Consider the following 16,150-nt stretch of genomic DNA (forward strand, 5'->3'; position numbering starts at 1 on the left):
AAAATTGACCAGACTGATGGTCACTGTTTCTAGAAAAGTTGCTTTTTATGGTCAGGTCGGCTCTAGTTGTCATCACTTGCTAGGCTCTTCTGCCTCTGCACCTATTAACTGTGATGATCTTTCTCTTCGATAGCCGACTTTATTAGACCATAAAGCTTCACCTGTCCAGGTTTGAAATCAGAGCCCCTGCTCCTTAAATGATTTCCTTGGACAGTTGAGCACTTCTCCCAACCTCTTTGTGCTGTCAGAGCACTACTGTCAGGAGACAGCTGATTTCTACCACCTGCCCTAGGACAGTCCTGAAAGGACTTTTATCCCCTCTGTTCACCACCAGTACTTGTCTCCTTTCTCTGCATCTTTGAATGGAGAGATGAGAGGGCCAGGAAGAGGGGAAAAGAGGAAGCATAAATGCTGGCCAGGTCTTTAGAAAATCCTAATTTTATATAGCATAGTATTTTGTAAAATTGGTCTCCCTTAGTATCTCTAAAGTTAAAACAAAAATGTAACAGTTCAGAGATATCAATTAGAAAATAATGAATGGCTTCCTTACAGAAATAATAAACTATGTATTTATTCATAAAGATACTCCATGAATGCTAGAGGATTCATGAGGCTGATTTTTGAGTTTTAGAAAGCTTGAATCACTCCTTGAGGTTCCTAGTGCAAAGCATTTTTTAGAGACATTGGAGATTATAATCACGAATAAAACACAGGTCTTCCCTTAATTCCATTTATAGTCTGAGAAAAGAAGCTGAGCATAGACTTATATATCCAAATAAAATTAATATCAAGCCAGGTAACATGATAAAATTCTGCATATGATACAGATGATATGCTACCAGAATCAAACAGAGAAGGAAACCAACTGTGGGCCAGGGATGGGGGTCTGGGAGGTGAGGGTTTTAAAACTGAGCCCTATGGAAGGGATGAGATTTAGGCTGAGAAGTGTAGGGAAGCACAGCAGTACTAGAAGAACTGAGTCATTGAGAGATGAGGTTACATTTTCCCATGTTTGGGGACTTTCTCGTGTTTCCCATTGTTTAAAAGGATCTGGGGAGTGTGAGGGAAGAATTTGGTGGATCATGGGCATGGAAAAACTGCCCAGTTCTTTTCACCTTTATCTGGCTACTTCTTCTGAAGGTCATTGTCTCACACACATTCCTTGAAGATTTTAGATCTCATGCTCTAATTCAGAGAAGTCCAAGTTTTTCCTCATGGCACTTTATGATCTGCTAATCTAAATTCAACTGGGCAGGTTAACAGGGTGATAGCTCAGACATTCACTTCTGAACATTTCTTACTGGGGTATTTAAATAATTGTGTTTTTGTTTTTTTTTTTTAACTTTCCCTTTGCCCTCCACCCCCCACATCCATAAGTTCATTTTCTAAGTCTGCGAGTCTCTTTCTGTCTTAAGGTCATGTACACACTGCTGTATTTAAAATGAATAACCAACACGGACCTACTGTATAGCACATGGAGCTCTACTCAATGTTATGTGCCAGCCTGGGTGGGAGGGGGTTGGGGAGGGAATGAATACCTGTGTATGCATGACTGAGCGCCTTTGCTGTTCACCTGAAATGACCACAACTTTGTTAATTGACTACATTACAAGACAAAGTAAAAAGTTGAAAGTTACCACAAAAAAAAAAGTGTTTTTTTGTGACTAGCCAGAGGAAGTTGGCAAGTTTAGGACATGATGGTATTTTGTTTTATTATTTTTCTTAAAGAAAATAACTGATGATCTGCAAACAGACTGCTTAGGTTTGAATACTGATTTCTAAATTCCATGCCTTAGTTTCTCTAAAGTGGGTAGATAATAATAGGACCTATTTAGCATACCATAAAAAGTGAAAAACCTGTTATTTCATAGAACAGGAAATCCAGAGGGAGGGCAGTTTTAGGGCTTACTCGCAGTGAGCAAGCACTGTCTTGGGTTGGGCCGGGTTGAGCGGGGGGCGGATCAGCTCCTTTCTATCTTTTTCTCTGCCATCCTTAGCAAATGGCTTGGTATCTAGGCTTCTCAACTAATGGTCCCAAGCTGACAGCTGCAGTTCCTGGTTTGACATGGCTATTTCCTGTTGATGCATCTTCTGACCAATGAGGGAAATCTTTCCCGGAAGTGCCCAGAAGACCACCTCTCCTTTCTCTTGGTTTACCGCTTCTCTAGGTAGAATATGCCTGCCTTGAATCAGTTGCTGGCAAAAGGGATAATTGACAGAGGCCAAGCTCCCACCACTGGGGATTGAGGAAGTACCATTTTCTCTGAGCTCCTGGCATGACGGTGGGAAACACAGGGAAAGATACTGGGACTAAGACAGCAAGGAGGAAGCAGAGCATGGCTTTGGGGCTGGCAGCAGATTATCTGCCTCATTTCTGCTGTACTGTTTGGAGGATTGAGTGATAGAAAAGATCCATAAAAACAATTAGCAAAGTGCCTGACACATTATACACACACACACACAGAAGTCGCTCAGTTGTGTCTGACTCTTTGCTACCCCATGGATTGTAGCCCACCAGGCTCCTTGGTCCATGGGATTTTCCAGGCATGAATACTGGAGTGGGTTGCGGTTTCCTTCTCCACTAACACATAATAAGCCCTTAATAAAATTTAGTGGTTATCCTTATTCTTATTGATATTTATTATTATTATTAAATATTAAATTTAAATAATTTAATATTATTTAATTTAAATGGATATTTTCTCTAAGTGATGTGGGCAGAATCACCTTTCTCTTTTTTAATAATTTTTTTTTAATGTGGATCACTTTAATCTCTTTACTGAATTTGTTACACCACTGCTTCTGTTTTTTGGTTTCTCCTCAGGGTATATATGCTGTAGGTTCAGTCTGAGCCATATTGATAATAGTGTTGTGCTTCTTATTAGCTGAGTAACCTTGAATTAGTTATTATGTGTCTTCATTGCTTCATCTCTAAATGACTGTGAACTTGATACTTACCTCATTGGGTTCTTACAAACACTAAATAAGTTAATTCATTTACAGCCACACTTCAAGGGTGCTTAGTATATAGTAGAAAGTGAAAGTGAAGTTGCTCAGTCATGTCCGACTGTTTGCCACCCCATGGACTGTAGCCTACCAGGCTCCTCAGTCCGTGGAATTTTCCAGGCAAGAGTACTGGAGTGGGTTGCCATTTTCTTCTTCAGGGGATCTTCCCAACCCAGGGATCGAACCTGGGTCTCCCACACTGCAGACAGACGCCTTACCATCTGAGCCACCAGGGAAGCCCAAGCACTCAATAAATGTGAACTATTGGTTTCAAATAGGAAAAGGAGTATGTCAAGGCTGTATATTGTCACCCTGCTTATTTAACTTCTGTGCAGAGCACATCATGAGAAATGCTGGGCTGGAAGAAGCACAAGCTAGAATCAAGATTGCCAGGAGAAATATCAATAACCTCAGATATGCAGATGACACCACCCTTATGGCAGAAAGTGAAGAGGAACTCAAAAGCCTCTTGATGAAAGTGAAAAGGAGAGTGAAAAAGTTGGCTTAAAGCTCAACATTCAGAAAACGAAGATCATGGCATCTGGTCCCATCACTTCATGGCAAATAGATGGGGAAACAGTGGAAACAGTGTCAGACTTTATTTTTTTGGGCTCCAAAATCACTGCAGATGGTGATTGCAGCCATGAAATTAAAAGACACTTACTCCTTGGAAGGAAAGTTATGACCAACCTAGATAGCATATTCAAAAGCAGAGACATTACTTTGCCAGCAAAGGTCCGTCTAGTCAAGGCTATGGTTTTTCCTGTGGTCATGTATGGATGTGAGAGTGGGACTGTGAAGAAAGCTGAGCACCGAAGAACTGATGCTTTTGAACTGTGGTGTTGGAGAAGACTCTTGAGAGTCCCTTGGACTGCAAGGAGATCCAACCAGTCCATTCTGAAGGAGATCATTCCTGGGTGTTCTTTGGAAGGAATGATGCTAAAGCTGAAACTCCAGTCCTTTGGCCACCTCATGCGAAGAGTTGACTCATTGGAGAAGACTCTGATGCTGGGAGGGATTGGGGGCAGGAGGAGAAGGGGATGACAGAGGATGAGATGGCTGGATGGCATCACTGACTCGATGGACGTGAGTCTCAGTGAACTCTGGGAGTTGGTGATGCACAGGGAGGCCTGGCATGCTGCGATTCATGGGGTTGCAAAGAGTCGGACATGACTGAGCGACTGAACTGAACTGATAAGAAAGCGAGCATTGAGGGACTTATCATTTAGATTTTCAACCTGCCTTCTGGAACATCATCATTGGTTTAGATTTATGCTCAATGCCAGGTAGATTTTGGACTCACCTCACTGTATCCTCGTGAGTTTCTGGTGGCAGTGCATAGGGAAAAGAGAATGGGCATAACCAACATTTATTTGTATGGTGACTTGATCAGAGGATAAACAGCTACTTTTATTCTCAGTGCTTTCGGCAGTGAACAACAGAACTGTGGTCTACAAGGGTTAGAGAAACAGGTTTATTTCTGTCCCACAGCAGAATGGTGGTGCTGCCTAGTGATGCAAGAGATGCTGTACAGTCTCAAAATGATGAGTGCCGTTCCAGAAACACATCCACATTCCAGCAGAAACAAGGGAAAGAAATATTTTATTTCTAATGAGGAAGGTAAGCACTTTCCCAGGATTCCCCCAATCCCCACCCCTGCAAAATTCTCCTTCTGTCCTAGTTGACAAAACCACGTGAGAAGCCCATGTGAGCTTTAAGGGAAGCTGGGAAAATGAATATTCTGTTTTGGCAATTTCTAAGCTAGAGGCAGGTCAAGGGAAGATGGTGTTGGGAATGGTAATTGGGACAGCCAATCTACGATGTCTGCCATAATCGTTTTATTTATTCATTTATTTGGCTGCCCCAGGTCTTGGTTGCCACATGCGGGATTTAGTTCCCTGATGAAGGATAGAACCCTGGCCCTGTGCATTGGGAGCACAGGGTCTTAGCCACCGGACCACCAGGGAAGTCCCATGCCATAACAGTTTTAAACGTTAGAGCCTCAAATCAGTGCTTCGTATTTTCACAAAGTCCAAGGCAGAGAAAACAAAAGGACACAACTGAGTGAAGATATCACTGCTCTGTTCAAATGGCCCATCAGGTATCTTCTAATTTGTATAGTTGCTTTTAGGGAAAAAACATTATCCATTTGGTTTGACCATGCTGGGTTTTTCAGAGTCTCTTTCCTTTTCCATAATTTATTATGCAAACGAAAGAACATGAGGCCTGCCATTTGGCATGTGGGAGAAAAGCCTTACCTTACCTTCTGTTTTAAATATAAAACATCCTCTTGGAGCCCTACCCTGTGGTGCTGGGAAGTCAGAGTCTTCCCTCTACTCACCAAGCTAAGCTCACACAGCTTTCCTAGAAAGAGTTCATTTCCCATCTCTTGGTATTTGTAAACCCTCTCTTTGAGAAGAAAATGGGCTGGACTAGGAAGTCACATGAAGACAGAAAGGGGATCTAGGCCACCTCAGTAGTAAAAGATAAAGACATTTAAACTCATTTGGTTGAAAAGATAAATACAGATAAAAGCCCAGTAAAAAGGAACCAGATGCCCTGGGCCAGGAAGCAGACAGACCATGGACTTGGTGGTCGTCCACTGGGCCCTTCACCTCTGTTGGTGCTTGGTTCTGAGAAGCTGTAGGTGCCACCTACCCAGGGGCTTCACCCTAGTGCCGTGTGGGGAAGAGGAGCACTGAATGATGAGCGCTGGGGAGGGAGGCACAGGGGTGGGCAGAAAGGGATTCAGGAGGGTGAGGAAGTGGATGGGAGGGGTGGGGGAGCCTGCAAGGCTTCAGGAGCTACACCGTCAGAAGAGCCTTGGTCCATGACACTCAGAAAACTTTTTCAAATATGCCCTTTGCTTTTAGAAAGAAAACTCAGAATACTTCTGTCCTTAGCAGTGGAACATCATGTTAAACTAGAAAATATCTTTATTTAGAGAGAACTGAAAGAATGCTATTGACGCCGCCTGGGCTGTCTGGCATTTTGCTAGAGCAGTGACATATTTTCCGTGATTCAGATCAATTCATTAAGCATGGGCTGAGTGTAGGGTACAGGCTAAGGTCTCTGGCAGTTCCTAAGTTTAATAAGGTGAAGAAGACAAGGCACAGCCCTAGAGTGGTTTATACTATACCTGGGGCTAATTTTTGTCCTCCTGGGGACATCTGGAGATGTTTTGGGTTGTCATGACTTGGAAAGACCCTACAGGAAAGAGGTTGAAAAACTCTGCACTATCTTAAAGATACATGGGGGAAAAAATAAGAATAAATAGTGGTACGATTTTAGAAGTGTACACAAAATAAGGAAGTGCCTTGAAGATAGGACCCAGAAATTCCATCCACAGGAAGCCATGAAGGCTCTAAGAGTGAAGTCAGGCTTTCAGTGAACCTTGAAATATACTTAGGAGTCCATCGGGAGCAGGGGTGAGAGAGACCTCGTTAAGGGATTACATAAAGAAGAGAAAATAAGACTGTAGGCAGAAGCAGAGAGCCTCCAAACTGCATCATGTGAGAAGTAAGAAGTACTGGGAAATGATTCTGGGTGGGGTTGGCGGGGAGGCAAGATTGAATTATTACCAGCCCTAGAAGCCAGACTAAGAAGCCTGAATTCAGTTCTATAACTGATGGGGGACAATTGAAGAACTTCAAGCCAAAGAGTGACATAACCAACATTTTAAGTGAGATAAGTAACTCTTACATTCTGAAGTAAATTTAAAAGGATTAGAGTGGGGCCCACTTATTCTAGCCATTAGCATTCCACCAGGTCTTTCTCTCCATCTCTGTCTCTTTCTGTCTCTGTCTCTCTTTATCCCTTTGTCTCTGCCTCTGCCTCATTCTCTCTCCCTTTCTCACCTTTAATGATATATCTCCAAACCATCTATACTTTTACACTTTACCAAAATTGTTGGTTATCAACAAAGAAGTCTGGTCTAGAAGGAAAATAAAGTCAACAAGTGTCTAATCACCTGGGAAAATATGGAAGCACTGAGAGCTTAGAGATTTCTGTGAAGTCAAAAGAATAAAGTTTAACAGGAAAGAGACCATGAGAAAAATGATGAAGGACAGGAGGTTGTGGCTACAGAGTTGTTGTTGCTTAGTCGCTCAGTCATGTCTGACTCCTTGCGACCCCGTGAACTGCAGAATGCCAGGCTTCCCTGTCCACCATCTCCCAGATCTCGTTCAAACTCATGTCCAGTGAGTCGGTGATGCCACCCAACCATCTCATTCTCTGTCGTCCCCTTCTCCTCCTGCCCTCAATTTTTCCCAGCATCAGGGTCTTTTCAAATGAGTCACTTCTTCACATGAGGTGGCCAAAGTATTGGAGTTTCAGCTTCAATACCAGTCCTTCCAATGAACACCCAGGACTGATCTCCGTTAGGATGGACTGGTTGGATCTCCTTGCAGTCCAAGGGACTCTCAAGAGTCTTCTCCAACACCACAGTTAAAAAGCATCAATTCTTTGGCATTCAGCTTTCCTTATAGTCCAACTCTCACATCCATACATGACTACTGGAAAAACCATAGCCTTGACTAGACGGACCTTTGTTGACAGAGTAATGTCTCTGCTTTTGAATACGCTGTCTAGGTTGGTCATAACTTTCCTTCCAAGGAGCAAGCGTCTTTTAATTTCATGGCTGCAGTCACCATCTGCAGTGATTTTGGAGCCCAAGAAAAGAGTCTCTCACTGTTTCCATTGTTTCCACATCTATTTGCCATGAAGTGATGGGACTGGATTTCATGATCTTAGCTTTTTGAATGTTAAGTTTTAGGACAGCTTTTTCACTCTCCTCTTTCACCTTCATCAAGAGGCTCTTCAGTTCCTCTTCACCCTCTGCCATAAGGGTGGAGTCATCAGCTACAGAATATTAGAATTTAACGGTTTGTATGTAGAGCAGATCCGGGCAACGCAAGGTGCCTAAGATGTTGATGAATGAAGCAGAAGACAGTAGCCACTGGGTTTGAAGAGAGCAACGAGTCATTGGATTGGGGAGTTCACTGGCTTACTCTTGTGACCATCAGAGATGCTTGAGATGATGACAGGGCTTGAGGTAAAGTTGAAGAATTTGAAGCAGGTGTCACATGTATCCATAAGCCTGATGGAATGGTTGGAAGACCACAGAGATGAGATGGGTAGAAGGCATCCAGCAGCTTCACCTGCATAACAAGAAGGGATTTTACAACATATCAGGGGAATAACTGATATGTTATAGCAACAGGGAGCCAAGAATACCAATTTAGTACTTGATGAATAGTACTCAGGAGAACCACATGAAAAGCACCATCCTTAAGGGAGTGCCAGAAATCAAGAAGTTATTTGGTGAAAAAAACAAAGAAGTTTGGACATTTATTTAGCATGGAATGGAGGGTCTAGAGATCACAGCTAAACTCCTTGAGAAAAGGAGCTGTATCTTATTCACATGCATCTCCCTATTGCCTGTAGTATGACACAAAGTAAGTGCTCAATAAATAAATGAACTAATTCCACATGGTAATAATATAGTCATGCTCAAAATTATCCAAGCGAGAAGTATGTAAACTGAGAACTTTGAGATATTCAAGCTGGATTTATAAAAGGCAGAGGAACCAGAGATCAAATTGCCAACATCTGTTGGATCATAGAAAAAGCAAAAGAGTTCCAGAAAAGCATCTACTTCTGCTTTATTTACTACACCAAAGCCTTTGACTGTGTGTATCACAACAAACTGTGGAAAATTCTTCAAGAGATGGGAATACAAGACTACCTTACCTGCCTCCTGAGAACTCTGTATGCAAGTCAGAAAACAACAGTTAGAACTGGACATGGAACAACAGACTGGTTCCAAATCAGGAAAGGAGTATGTCAAGGTTGTGTACTGTCACCCTGCTTATTTAACTTATATGCAGAGTACATCATGCGAAATGCCAAGCTGCATGAAGCACAAGCTGGAATCAAGATTGCCAGGAGAAATATCAGTAACCTCAGATATGCTGATAACACCACCCTTATGGCAGAAAGTGAAGAGGAACTAAAGAGCCTCTTGATGAAAGTGAAAGAGGAGAGTGAAAAACCTGGCTTGAAACTTAACATTCTAAAAACTAAGATCATGGAATCCAGTCCCATCACTTCACAGAAAATAGATGGGGAAACAATGGAAAAAGTGAGAAACTTTATTTTCTTCGGCTCCAAAATCACTGCAGATGCTGACTGCAGCCAGGAAACTAAAAGACCCTTGCTCCTTGGGAAGAAAAGCTATGACCAACCATAGACAGCATATTCAAAAGCAGAAACATTACTGACAAAGGTCCGTCTAGTCAAGGCTATGGTTTTTCAAGTAGTCATGTATGGATGTGAGAGTCAGACCATAAAGAAAGCTGAGCACCAAAGAATTGATGCTTTTGAACTGTGGTGTTGGAGAAGACTCTTGAGAGTCCCTTGAACTGCAAAGAGATCCCACCAATCCATCCTAAAGGAAGTTAGTCCTGAATATTCATTGGAAGGACTGATGTTGAAGCTGAAGCTCCAATACTTTGGCCACCTGATGTGAAGAACGTATTCATTGGAAAAGACCCTGATGCTGGGAAAGATTGAAGGTGGGAGAAGAAGGGGATGAGATGGTTGGATGGCATTACTGACTCGATGGACATGAGTTTGAGCAAGCTCTGGGAGTTGGTGATGGTCATGGAAGCCTGGCTTTCTGCCATCCTTGGGGTTTCAAAGAGTTGGACACCACTGAGCGACTGAACTGAGCTGAATAATATAATCACATTTAGTTAACAACGAATTCATAGGGAAATACTGGGAATGGAAATATATTATTCTTGAAAATTAGCTCAATATCTTTTATAATATGGCAGATTTTGCTGAAAGATGCAGTATGTCTATGGTTTAGACTTTAGCTGACTCTCTGGAATACATATTTTTTCTCTTATAGAGTCAACTTCCAGAACCATTTACTACTTGACTGTTTCTAAGAGGTGGCAATCACTTTTATCCAAACGATGTTTGAAAATAAGTATTCTGGTAGGCAAGGTTTTGGGTGTTTTGTGTGTGTTTTGTTTTTTGTTGGTTTCTTCTCTTTCAGTATTATAAATTTGATAATTCAGGTTTGCCTGGTTGCACAAGAAAAGTGTTTTGGCATTATTATCTCAATGGAGAAATTCAAATGCCTCTAATAATGGATTATGGTAGGTAGGTGATCTGATTAATAGTGTCAAGTTAATCTGAAAAGTCATAAACTATTTAGCTGAATTTATCCAGGTCATATGAAAAATGGAAAGAAAAAGTTCTTGAATGATACATTCCAGGGTTTTAAACATCAAAATTTTCTAGAAGGTTAAAATTATGTATCAGTTAGGATCCTTTTCACTTTGAGTAAGCAGTAAATTCAAATTAAAGTGACTTCAATGTCTTACTGTCTCATGTGAGAAGGAGGAGGTAAGCTGTGCTTGACTGATGGATTCCACATCTCAGGGATGTCACAGTGGATCTGGGTTCCTTCTGTACCACCTTCTATCACAAGTCAGGAAATTCCTTTAGTATCACAGGAGGACTGTAGCAGCTCTAGGCATAATATATATTCATTTATTCAACAGGGCTTCCCTGGTGGCTCAGCTGGTAGAGAATCTGCCTGCAATGCAGGAGACTCAGGTTCAATCCTAGGTTGGGAAGATCTCCTGCAGAACGGAATGGCTACCCACTCTAGTATTCATCCCTGGAGATTTCCATAGGCAGAGGAGCCTGGCAGGCTACAATCCATGGGGTCGCAAAGAGTTGGACACAACTGAGCAACATTCAACAGTAATTTATCTAGTGAACATTATGTGCCAATGTTCTAAGTATCGGGGATATGATGGGACTATGTGGACTCAATGGAATAAGTAGGCCATAGGTTCAGATAGATGTTCTCCTATATTATCAGATAAGATTTTCTGTTTTTTTCAAGGTAACATTCCAACGGAAACTGAGACAAAAAAGAAGTGGGGGTGATAGAATAAATATTGAGTTCAAGTAATTAAATAGTAAAGAACAACGAAGCCAGGCTTGGTACTAGAGGCCATTGGAGGGCCTATTTTATAAATGATTGTCCAGGGGATTTCTTTGGCTACCATGGAAGACTTGAATGAAGGCAGGGAGTGTGCATGGGAACTTCTTAGGGAAGGGATTCCAAGCAAGCACAAAGCCCCTAGTGTTGTGGTGTGGTTGATATGTTTGAGAAACAGCAGGGAGGCCCGTGTGGCTGAAAAGTAGTGAGCAGGGAGGGGATTTATAGGACCTGAGATTGCCAAGGTAGGCAAATGTCAGATCCTAAGGGCTCTACAGGCCATGGTCCCAGGTGGTGCAGTGGTTAAGAACGACCTACCAATGCAGGAGTTGCAGGAAAGGAGAATTCAGTCCGTGTGTTGAAAGATCCCCTGGAGAAAGAAATGGCAACCCATTCCAGTATTCTTGCCTGGGAAATCCCATGGACAAGACCCTGGTGGGTTACATTCCATGGGGCCACGAAGAGTCAGACACAACTGAGCATGCACATACACACAGAATCTTGAATTTTATCATAAGATAAATTTGGGGAGAGTTTTAAGCAGGTAGGTGACATGATATATGTTTGTAAAGGATAGAGTCTTCCCACTTCATGGAGAATTGACTATAAAGGGGTGAGAGGAGAAATGGGGCTTATAGGCTATTGAAAGCAGTCCAGGTAAGAGGTGACTGGGTTTTGGTGGTGGAGAGAGGGAGAAGTGGTCAGATTCAGGATATAATCATATATATTCAGGATATAATCAGATATATTTCCTCCACTGTTCCTTTTTATGTTTGAGGAAAGGTTTTTGAGAAACTTCCCAGCTTATCTCTTCCTACTCCTCATCTGTTTGAACGGTATCTTCTACCCAGATCTAAACCAATTTCCTGGCAACTGGGGTGGAACTACAGTGTATGGATCAGATGGATAAAAATGTCCTCTGTGTTACAGAGGGGTCCGGACTCACCTGGAGGACTGGGCCACCTGGAGGAGGGAGAATGAAGAATCTGTGGAGCTCAGTGTGAAATAAAAACGCGAGGCCCTTTGTTGAAAACTGGAGAATTTCAAGCTGGACCACATGACACCAGAACATTAAACCAAGTAAGTACAGGGCCCTTCTAGATATGGGGGCCTTGTGACCCTGCCAGTGAAGCTAGCCCTGGCTGTTAGCAAAGCAGTGACTTTGGGTGAACAACTAACGTTTTTGTCTCACATCGAAATTGTTTTTTGGGAGTAATTGATCAATACACAATCTTGGCAGCAACATCAAGGCTTTCTTTCAGGTCATTGAGTTCTTGGTTATTGTCCTACTGGCCAGAAGAAGAAATTAATACCTGCTTGATATATCATCCAGCATTGAATTGCTTCTATTTGTATTCCCCTTTCACTGTCATATTGAGGAGAATCCCTTGTCCATAATCTCAGGAACAGTGAACTCATGTTCTACTCCATTTCCTAACTTAATTCTAACTCTAACCCCTCCACCCTTTTGAAGTCTTGCCCCGCTCCTTAGAATCCATATGTGCTATTGTTTCTCTTTCCCTCCGCCTTGGGATTTCTAGCTATCTTTTTGTTTGTGTTTGTTTTGGCTGAGTGGCCTTTCTAGTCAAGGCAAGCAGGCTGTTGCCCCAAGGCGTGTGAGATCTTAGTTCCTTGACCAGGGATCAATCCTGTGTTTCCTGCATTGGAAGGTAGATTCTTTTTTTTTTTTTCTTTTTGCTGAGATGACTTTATATCTTTATTTTAAAAAGAAAAAAAAAAACACTTAAATTTTACTTCACATGACACAGAAGAATTAATTTGAGATGGGTTAGGTGGCTCCGAAGGTAAAGAATCTGCTTGCAATGCAAGAGAGTTCAATCCCTGGGTGGGGAAAATTGGAGAAGGGAATGGCTACCCACTCCAGTATTCTTGCCTGGAGAATTCCATGGACAGAAGAGCCTGGTGGGCTGTAGTACATGGGGTCCCAAAGGAGTTGGACATGACTAAGCAACTAATACTCTCTTAGAGACCAAACCATAAGTCAAAACCATTAAGTTTATAGAAGAAGCATAGGAGAATATATTTGTAAACTGAGTGTAGGCAAACATTTCTTAGGACACAAAAAATATAGCCATAAACTAAAACTTGATAAAGTAGACTTCATCAAAATTAAAACTATTTACACCTCTATAACATGGGTGAAAACATCAAAGAGATATTTCACAAGATATAATCAAATTGGCTGTTTAGCACATAAATAGTTGCTCAATAGAAGGGGATAACAGAGGATGAGATGGTTGGATGGCATCACCAACTTAATGGACATGAGCTTGAGCAAATTCCAGGAGATGGTGAAGGACAGGGAAGCCTGGTGTGCTGCAGTCCATGGGGTTGCAAAGAGTAAGACACAACTGAGTGAGTGACAACAACAGTGCTGCTGCTGCTGCTAAGTCGGTTCAGTCGTGTCCGACTCTGTGCGACCCCATAGACGGCAGCCCACCGGGCCCCACCGTCCCTGGGATTCTCCAGGCAAGAACACTGGAGTGGGTTGCCATTTCCTTCTCCAATGCATGAAAGTGAAAAGTGAAAGTGAAGTCACCCAGTCGTGTTCGACTCTTAGCGACCCCATGGACTGCAGCCTACCAGGTTCCTCCATCCATGGGATTTTCCAGGCAAGAGTACTGGAGTGGGGTGCCATTGCCTTCTCTGCTAAGTCGCTTCAGTAGTGTCCAACTCTGTGTGACTCCATAGACAGCAGCCCACCAGGCTCCCCCATCCCTGGGATTTTCCAGGCAAGAACACTGGAGTGGATTGCCATTTCCTTCTCCAATGCATGGAAGTGAAAAGTGAAAGTGAAGTCGCTCAGTCATGTCCAACTTTTTTCGACCCCATGGACTGCAGCCCACCAGGCTCCTCCATCCATGGGATTTTCCAGGCAAGAGTACTGGAGTGGGGTGTCACCTTCTCCGGACAACAACAGTAGAATTAGTCATTAACAAAATGCAGATTGTTAAAATACAATGAGATAATACTACATACTCACGAGAGTTACTATTAAACTTTTTAATAATTAAAAGATTGAAAATACCAAATAGTGAGGCTATAGAGCAAATGGACCTCATATATTTGTAAAATGATAAATCCCTTTGAAAATTATTTGGCAATTTCTTATAAAATTAAATATATACATATTCTCAAATTATGCAAGGATATTCAATAGCTACTTGTTGAGAGTTTACCTAAAGACAGCAGATTCTTAACTACTAGACCACCAGAGAAGTCTTAGCCCTGTTTTGACATGGTTTGTGAGATCTTGCAGGATATTTACCTTTAAGGATGGACATAGGCCCCCTGGCATTGTGACCAAGGGTTCCTGCAAGGCACAGACCTCTTTCCAGATAATTTTGATTTGTGTGTGTGTTTTATTTTTTTAACTTGGTCACCCCATTAGTAGGATATCATGGCTTCCCCGGTGGCTCAGATGGTAAAGAATCTGCCTGCAATGCAGGAGACCTGGGTTCGATTCCTGGGTCGGGAAGATCCCCTGAGGAAGGGAATGGCAATCCACTCCAGTACTCTTGCCTGGGAAATCCCATGAACAGAAGAGCCTGGCAGGCAATAGTCCACGGGGCCACAAAGTGTCAGACACGACTAAGCGACTAACACTTTCATTTTCCTGGAAGTACACAATATTTGCCACCTCAGAGGAATTCTTGACACTTGTCACTGAATGTATTACTTTAGAGCTTCCCAGAATTTTAACTATATGGTCATCACTTGTGGGATTTCACCACTGATGGGGACAAGGAAAGAAGGGAGAAAATATCTCTGAAGGGTCAATATTGCTACTTTAGAATAAGCAAATTGTTTTCCAGTGGGGAAGAAGTATATAACTACCAGCCAGTATGTAGAACAAAAGAAATTGCACTTTGCTTTTTTTTTTTAAGGTTTTTTTTTTTTTTTTTTTTTTTAATTTGAACCATTTTTAAAAGGTCTGTACTGAATTTGTTACAGTATTGCTTCTGTTTTACATTTTTGGGGGGGGTTTTTGGCCACAAGGCACATGGAATCTTACCTCCCCCACCAGGAATTGAACCTGCATCCCCTGCATTGGAAGGCAAAGTTTTAACCACTGGACCACCAAGGAAGTCCCAAGAAATTGCATTTTAAATAGGCAAAATTTGGTTTTTGGGAGGAAAGAATGTCTTCCCTTTTAGCAGATGAATTTTTTATATATCTTGAAGGAGAGAACAACCAACTGCTCTGATGATTTAGATATTCACCAGTCAGAATAATTTGGATGTCACTCCCTGAAATCAGCAGTCTTTGATTTTTCTTCTCCCTTGGGTTAGAGTTCCAAGTGAAGGCTGTGGGTTCCCAGGACACTGTTCTTTTAGAATAAGGACAAGCCGGTAGCTGCCAAGTCAGGGAGACCTCATTCTTGAGGTTTCCAATTGCTAGTGAAATTCAGTATTCTATGTGATCATTATTGTGATCACTGAGGAATGAAAATTATCTCAATATGTTCAAAGATATCTGGCAGCTTGTTTTTTCCTGTAATTATTATCATTGGCAAATCAGAAAACAAAATATTTATAGAATCATATCTGTATTTCATTATTTAAAATGTTTTTAATTTAAATTTATTTATTTTTTTAATGAACTCTTTAAATTTTCTTCAGCAAATCAATGATGCCCACCCAACCACTTTTGCTTGGCTTAATTCTTTGCTTGGTCCTGAGTGTAAACCTCTAGTCTCAGCTGTCACTTATGACAGATTAGAGCTTCCAGGCTCACAAACACAGATCTTGCAGGTCACATGTCCCAGAGATGGAGAATGTGATTTCTCCCAAGGGCCTGCTCTGCAGACCCATTATATCATCTCACACTCTGAGTGAGTCTCCCCTTCCCAGACTTCCTGAGCACCCTTTGACTGTACAGCGTCTTTGTCTCTGACCTCTGAACAGGGTCAGTGTGGTAATAGCAGAGAGAAAGCTTTCAGGAATGAACAAATGCTCAGAGAAATCAGGTAGCAGACTGTGTCCGGCATGGTGATCATTTCTGACAATGCTGATAGAGGAACTTCCGCTGCAGCCCATTGATTTCAGTGTCAGGCAGATGAAAAGGAACATACTGATGAGCCTTTGTCGTTGCTTT

The 16,150-nt window shown here is 42.0% G+C and overlaps 1 long non-coding RNA gene across 1 annotated transcript in view; it reads left to right on the forward strand.

Annotated features, from left to right (window-relative positions):
• LOC147355012 (uncharacterized) overlaps positions 1 to 16,150 on the forward strand; it is a 66,695-nt gene that overhangs the window by 2,209 nt on the left and 48,336 nt on the right. Inside the window, exon 2 of the long non-coding RNA XR_015144148.1 lies at positions 11,963 to 12,112. This is a non-coding gene — a long non-coding RNA (uncharacterized LOC147355012). The remainder of the gene's footprint in view (positions 1 to 11,962; positions 12,113 to 16,150) is intronic.

The sequence above is a fragment of the Bos grunniens genome, chromosome 17 (genome assembly GCF_055505025.1).
Source record: "Bos grunniens cultivar Pamir isolate PY7600 chromosome 17, Bosgru_T2T1.0, whole genome shotgun sequence".
Lineage (NCBI taxonomy): Eukaryota > Metazoa > Chordata > Mammalia > Artiodactyla > Bovidae > Bos > Bos grunniens.